Raw genomic sequence first — 7,369 nt, forward strand, 5'->3', positions numbered from 1 at the left:
ATCCGGCTAGATGCAACCATATTTGTCCCAAATCCAAACTAGATTAAAAAAAAATACTACTCAGATTCAATAAATAATAATCAGATTTTAATGTCAGGCAGACCCCTTCCTACCCAAGCCCAATAATATTTATAGAAAATGACTATTGTTATTGATTTTCAAAATGTCTCACAATTTGTTGAAATCCTCTCCCTGCCTTGGGATATTTTTACCCTTTACAATATATTTGTGCAGACCTCCTATCATTCGCACAAATATATGGTATTGGGTCCGGACTTGGGTCTAATCAGGTCCACTATAAGAAAACCCATACCTGGACCTGATAAAAACTACATCAACCAAACCCGGTAAAAACAAATTTTTTATCATTTTTACATTGAAAATTTGTGGGTCTTAATAGGAACACGGGCGGATCCGAGTCTGGTATAAAATTTCACAAACTATACCTGGGTCCATGTATTAATCAGACCTTTGGGTCCAGACCCAAGTCTCAATCGGATCATCTTATTTATCACCATACCCGGACCCTATAGGGTTTAGTTCGGTGTCAGGGTTAACCAGGCCCGTTGACACCTCTAAGCATATTGGTCTGACATAGTGGACCTGGACCGAACCCAAGCCTGACCATCCCCGTCAAGTGTATTAGGTTGAAGTTGGAGGTTTAAGATTGCTGGGTTTAGTGGGATCACAAGGCATAATGGTTTGGGAAGATGATAAACAAAATTCCTCATTGCATATCGATCGTGTCCTAAGTCCTAACAAATTTCCTTTTTCATTAAACATAAAAACCAATTGTAAAATGACAAGTATGCCCTTTGTTTCATTTGCTCTAAATAAGCAAACCACTAAACCCAACAATCTTAAATTCCCAACTTCAACCTAATGCACTTGATGGAGATGGTCAGGCTTGGATAAGGTCCAGGCCCAATATGTCAGGCCAACATGCTGGGCAGGGTTTAACCCTCAGGCACATTTAGTGAATCCGGTCTAGAAAAGTCCAATTAATATTTCGTTGGATCGATCTGAATAATATCTTTTTTAATATAGATTGGATTTGGGATAAATACGGTTGCCTTTAGTCGGATCTGGGTCAGAATATAGCACATAAATATTATTGGGTTTGGGTAGTAAGGTATCTGTCTGGCATTAAAATCTGATTAATATTTGTTGGATACGACAAGTATCTTTTTGAATCTAGATCGGATTTGGGACAAATACGGTTGCGTCTAGTAGGAATTCAGCAAACAAATGCAAATGGATCGACTCCGGTGAAAATGGGTCTAATCTGTCTCCCATTACCTTTACCACATAAAAATCAGTACCAACTTCAGTGAAACCAGTTATAAAGGACTTTAATCATTAACTGAGACTCTACAATTGATATTAAAAACCGAACCCACTCTTTAAAAAGTTGGATTCGGTGTCAGCCTATTAGATCAAGCATGACCCAACGAATATCAAACTTATTTGCAGATTGCATGGTAAAAAAAATGTTAAAATTCAAAAATTTACTTCTAATGACATCAGACACTCCTTGTATACATTTTATATCAAATATGATTTGATGACTATCCCTTTATTTTTAATTAATATGTGTTATAAAGAGTCTCTCTCTAAGTTCTTCATTCTCCACTACAGGAAATTTCAGTTTTAATGACGCAGCATTTAAGCCAGTAAAACCCTTTATTGTTGCAATTTACATTCGCCAATGAAAAACACTTTTACTAACGCAAATACCGCACCAGTGAAAAGATTGTTTTTCAATGAAAGAAGTTCAATAGCACAGGCTTGCGCCAGTAAAAGACTTTTACTGGCGCACTTAGTCCGCTAGTAAAAGTGGAAAAATAGAAATATATATATATATATATATATGCTATCAAACCCCGTAACCAAACCTGAAAAATTGAACCCTTCTACTAATATGTAATATCTAAAGAATCCATCTATGATATGATATCCAAATAAAGCAAAAATTAAATCCGTTAAGGCTATTAACAGATACAACCCTTGCAAACTTTCATTAGAGGTTAGAAAACTCACTGCATTCAGAATTAATTGAAATCTCTATAAAAAAAAGTGGAAAATATTGTACCAACATCTGAACGAATAAGTTCAAGAGGACCATCTTTAAAAAAAAAAATTGCAGAGTTTATAAAAAAATATAAATCTTCTACCCAGCTTAAAAGTAATCAATCACTATTAACTAAAAAAACTAAAAGAAGAAAAAGGTAAAAGAGCATAGTGCATATTACCTGAAGTTCTGCTAACTTTTCCCGGATTTGCATATAGCCAAGATGAAGCTTTCCCCAAAAATGATCAACCAAAAGACGATGACTAAAATAAAAAATAAAGCAAAAAGAAATCATGAACACTAAAATTCACATTTCACAGATCTCCATATGCATGTATCCGTCTTCAGAGACCCTATAAGTTTTAACAAATATAATCTGTAAGCATAAAATGGAAAACACTCACATTCTGAAGCTGCAAAAGTTTTCCCTATAAAACTGGGTCCAAAAGCCAGATGGTAACAAGGAGGTATAATGTGCCTAGTCAAAAGCTGAAGTACTTGAAGCATGCAAAGGCTACTAGTTTCCTGATGCCCTCAGAACTTCAAAACACAAGCACAGTTCATGAAAGCACAAGAATAGGACTTCACCTGTCATAAACACTCAAGAATGCTCCACATATGTCACAGACACGAAGCTTCTGATGATCAGTCTGCAGATGGAAACAAAAAATGACAAGGCAATGAGCTGTAACCACTAAAAACACTAGCACAAAGATTAAAAGCATCAATCACAACCAAAACAAAAACTAGTTTTACAACACCAATTACTTTTGGCGCAAACATATTTCGACTAGTATCAGCAAAATTTGAGAAATCATCATCAACCATTGAAAGAAAAAAAATATGATCATCAGACGTGCAAGTAACTCTCTCACCTTCTATGAGTGCCTCGCAAACTTCCTCCTTTGTAACATTGAGGGCTCTCAAAAGGATGGCAATGTTTTGGGACTTCTTTGGGTCGAACACCCTGTTTCCTTGACTAGGTGAAGGAAAAACAACCCGTCTGTTCGTCTGCTTTGGTGAAGCATTCGTGGAATTGCACAAGAACAGATTCTCGATCATTTCTTTATTCAATCTGAAGGATGAAGATAAAAATATAACCAAAGGAAGGCCACAAATTTCAAAATGAAAACAAAGCCAGTAAATGTGATATGGCCGTTAGTGAATATAACAAGCAATACAACGATATGTAATCTCTAAAAAATCTAACATTTTCCTCCATAATCTACCAATCAATAGCACAAGAATCCAAGAAAAAAGTTCAAACTCCATAAAAGCTAAAGAATCCTTTCAAACGAAGAACTAAAAGACTAAACAAAAATCATGCATTCGTAACATTGCCCAACAAGCAAAAAACGAAGAAAATAGAAAATTTGAGATTTACAGCTGGGGGCTTCAGAGATAGTGGACTCTGTCTCCGGCTCAGGTGAGGGGGCCATTGAGGCTGCCGGAGACGTTGATTGGGAAGATGGGTAGGAAGGCGTTGTCAAGTTAGGGTATCCAGAGTCATGCCTTTCGGGCGAGTGCAAGGGGAAGACCCGACGGGAGCCAAGTCCAGCGCCCGGGTTCCCCTGTTGGTTCTTGCCCGACGAGCCCCTTGGCCAGTGGAAGGACTCGTTGTCATCATCGTCAGTTGTCTCCCCGACAGGCTCTGCCGGCCGGCATTGGCGCGAGAGCGGCGGTAGCGGGTGGAGGTCGGGGCTCCGTTGGTGGAAGCTCGCCGGAGAACCCAATTTCCGGTAGGGAGGGCTCACGCTGATGGTATCGTCACCCTCCGCCCTCCGGGAGTCCATCAGGGTGCCCAAGTAGAGGACTTTCGAGCCGTTGGCGACGCCCAACTTGGCGGTGGTGGAACCGGGATCTCCTGCCGGAAGGAGGCGAATGTTGGTGGATCTGGTGGCTTTCTGGGAGAACTCGCCCGACCTCCGGCGCCAGAAGATGAAGATGAGGGTCAGCAGAGCGGCGAGGGCAATGAGTTTGATGACGACCGGGACAATGACCTTCTTGGCATGAGGGTGGTGGCGGTGGTCGTCGGCTGGGAGAGAGCGGGAGCGAGAGCCACGGTGAGAGCGGGAGGGAAATAGAGAGCGCACGAGAGCCCCCGATGATTCACTGAATCCCAGGTCCGTGTTCGGGGGATCGAACGAGCGCCACTTATTCATGCACATGGGGTTCTTTGCATCGGACTCTGGTGCTGTTGCAAAGACTTAATCATCCTTACTTGCTTTTCTTGTCCTGAAATGACGGTTCGAGGAAATAACAAAAATATCCTTCATTTAAAAGTTGTGAAACGACAGGTGGGAAAAAGGACAAAAAGTTCTCCTTTCAGAAAGTTTGATGTTAACCATTTAAAGTGGAGACGTTCGCCTGCGCCATCTACTGTAACAGTGCTCCCATTATCAACGCAAACTTTGCCTTCGTCTCCAGTCGAGCTTTTCGCCTTGTTTTTTATCCTATTGTACAACACACTGTCGCCTTCTCGTGCCTGCCTTGTGTTACAAAACATTCCATTATCTTCTCTTCATTTCTGCTGTCGTTGGGCATCATGGAAGAAAGCAATGATTTACAAACATTCCAACCAGTGCCATTAAGGCACCGTGAGTAGCTTTTCATCTCATCATGCTATCGATGAAGAAGGCATGTCGTCTTTGTGTGCCATTAAGGCATTGTTTGGTTATTGCAGGTAGATCTTGTTATTACGAAGGTTGGAAACTTATCGATATTTGTAAGACGATGGGACCTGTTGACAAGAACGCTTGTTTGCAGATGCTAGGAAGGGCCTCTACCCCATCAGGTATCCTACAGTCACTCATCATATGCATTGTATCTCAAACCGCTGTATTAGTAACAGACTCTCGTTTTTGTGAGATACATTTTTGTTAGTTAATATCGATTTGTTTGCTATTATGTTCAAGTTCTTCCTTATCGATTTGTAATTTATTGTGCGATATATTTATCGACCTTTTAGATAGTATGTTTTTGTATCATTGAGTTATAAGTTATAAATACTGAACTGCCGTATCGATTTTCAATATCTGACAAATCGCTATACATATCGTTTTGTAAGATATTATATGTTTTGTAATATGTATTTGTAAGATATTTGTACACAGACTTTGAAAACGTTTGGGTGTAGAAACACATCTTGACACGCATGGCAGGGCGATTTTCGCATGCATATCGTTGCTCTCTCAGCGACTTCTATTGAACTCGCTTTAGAGCCTCGTGGATATTATGAGAGTGTTATCGTCAACACACATATACGACATGTTTATTTTATTGGCATGGTAAGTGACACGTCGATGCTCAGCATAAGTAAACATCAAACCGCACTTGCTTTGATACTTTCATTCATTAAATCGTTGCTTTGACTTGCGTAACCCTAGTGGTATCCGTTCTTATATGCATCCTGATTAAATCGTAGTAAACCTATGCTGCTTGCTAACGGAAATTGATATATTGCTTACAAAACATTCCACTGTCTTCTTTTATTTGTCGTTGTTGTTAGACATTAAGGAAGAAAGCAATGATGCACAAACATTCCAACCAGTTCCATCAAGGCGGCGTGAGTAGCTTCCTAGCATCATGCTATCGATGAAGAAGGCATGTCGTCTTGTGTGTCATTAAGGCTTTGTTTGGTTATTGCAGGTAGATCTTGTTCTTACGAAGGTTGGAAACTTATCGATATTTGTAAGACGCTGGGACCTGTTGACAGGAATGCTTGTTTGCAGATGCTAGGAAGGGCCTCTACCCCATCAAGTATCCTACATTCACTCATCATATGCATTGTATCTCAAACCGCTGTATTAGTAACAGACTCTCGTTTTTGTGAGATAATATCGACTTGTTTGCCATGTTACTGCAAACACAAATTGATATATTGCTTAAAACATTATTGAGCTTATCATCAGGTTGTAATAAAGACAATGTAGCTCAATCAATAGAAAGATCTGGAGAATTGAATATCTATACTTATGACCCAACTGAAGAATTGAACATCTGCACTGACGATGCACATGAAAAGAAGGGTGCAGACATTAGACCCACTATTGACTTGAATGTTCCAGTGGAAGAAATGCAATTCAATGATGAGTTAGACTACCATGACAGCGCACATAATAAAAGTGTATGCACCGGGAATGTACACGGAAGTACACTTGACTTCAATGTTCCAGGAGAAGAAATGCAATTCAATAATGATCCTGATTTTGATGTCAGTACACTTAATAAAACCGTAGGAACTGGGAATGTACATGGAATTGCACTTGACTATGTTCCTGTAGAAGGAATGCATTTTAATAACGAAGAAGATGCATATAAATTTTACAATGATTATGCCTTAAAAGTTGGCTTCAGTGTGAGAAGGTTTTCTTGGTCAAAAAATGCACAGGGTGTCTTGGTTAGAAAGACATATGTCTGTTCCAAGCAAGGTTGGAAGAAATCAATGGGAAATCCAACTAGGAGCACGCCAGAATCAAGATGTGGATGTCAGGTGAGATTGGTTTTGAGAAGACATCCGAATGGGAAATTTGTCGTGCGTACTTTAATCAGTGATCATAATCATGATTTATCTGCATCATTTATGACTCCTATGCTAAGGTCACATCGTAAAGTAACTGTAGCTCATGCTGCAATGGCTGAAATAGCCGATAGCGCCGGCATTGCACCAAGGAAGACATACAATTTGTTTACCCGCATTGATGGTGGTCGCGAAAATGTGCCATTCACACCTTTGGATCTTAGAAACCACTTGAGCAGGAAGAGGACAGATAACATGAAAAATGGAGAAATATGTTGTTTGGTTCGTTACTTACAGAATAAATCAAGTAATGAACATGGTTTCTTTAGTGCAATGCAAGTGGACGCAGATGGATATGCCGTGAATATGTTTTGGTCAGATTCAAGGTCTAGATTAGATTATGAATGCTTCAATGATGTGCTTGTGTTTGATACTACAGTAAAGATTAACACTGAACAATGGCCATTTGCGCAGTTTGTGGGAGTGAACCATCACGCACAGAGTTGTATATTAGGCGGTGCTTTTGTGTATGACCAGACCAAGGAAACCTTTGAGTGGTTGTTCAGAGTATTTACACAGGCAATGAACGGGAAGCATCCTGAAACTGTACTTACAGATGGTGATCACGCAATTGCAGCTGCAGTGCTTCATGTGTGGCCAGATGCACATCATCGCCTGTGTTTGTGGCATATCTTTCAAAATGCAACAAAGAACATAGGACACATATTTAATCAGAATACAGGGTTTGACAAACATTTTACAAGGTGTGTACTTCATAG

This window comes from Nuphar pumila, chromosome 13, assembly GCF_984573655.1.
Source record: "Nuphar pumila chromosome 13, dmNupPumi1.hap1.1, whole genome shotgun sequence".
Classification (NCBI taxonomy): domain Eukaryota; kingdom Viridiplantae; phylum Streptophyta; class Magnoliopsida; order Nymphaeales; family Nymphaeaceae; genus Nuphar; species Nuphar pumila.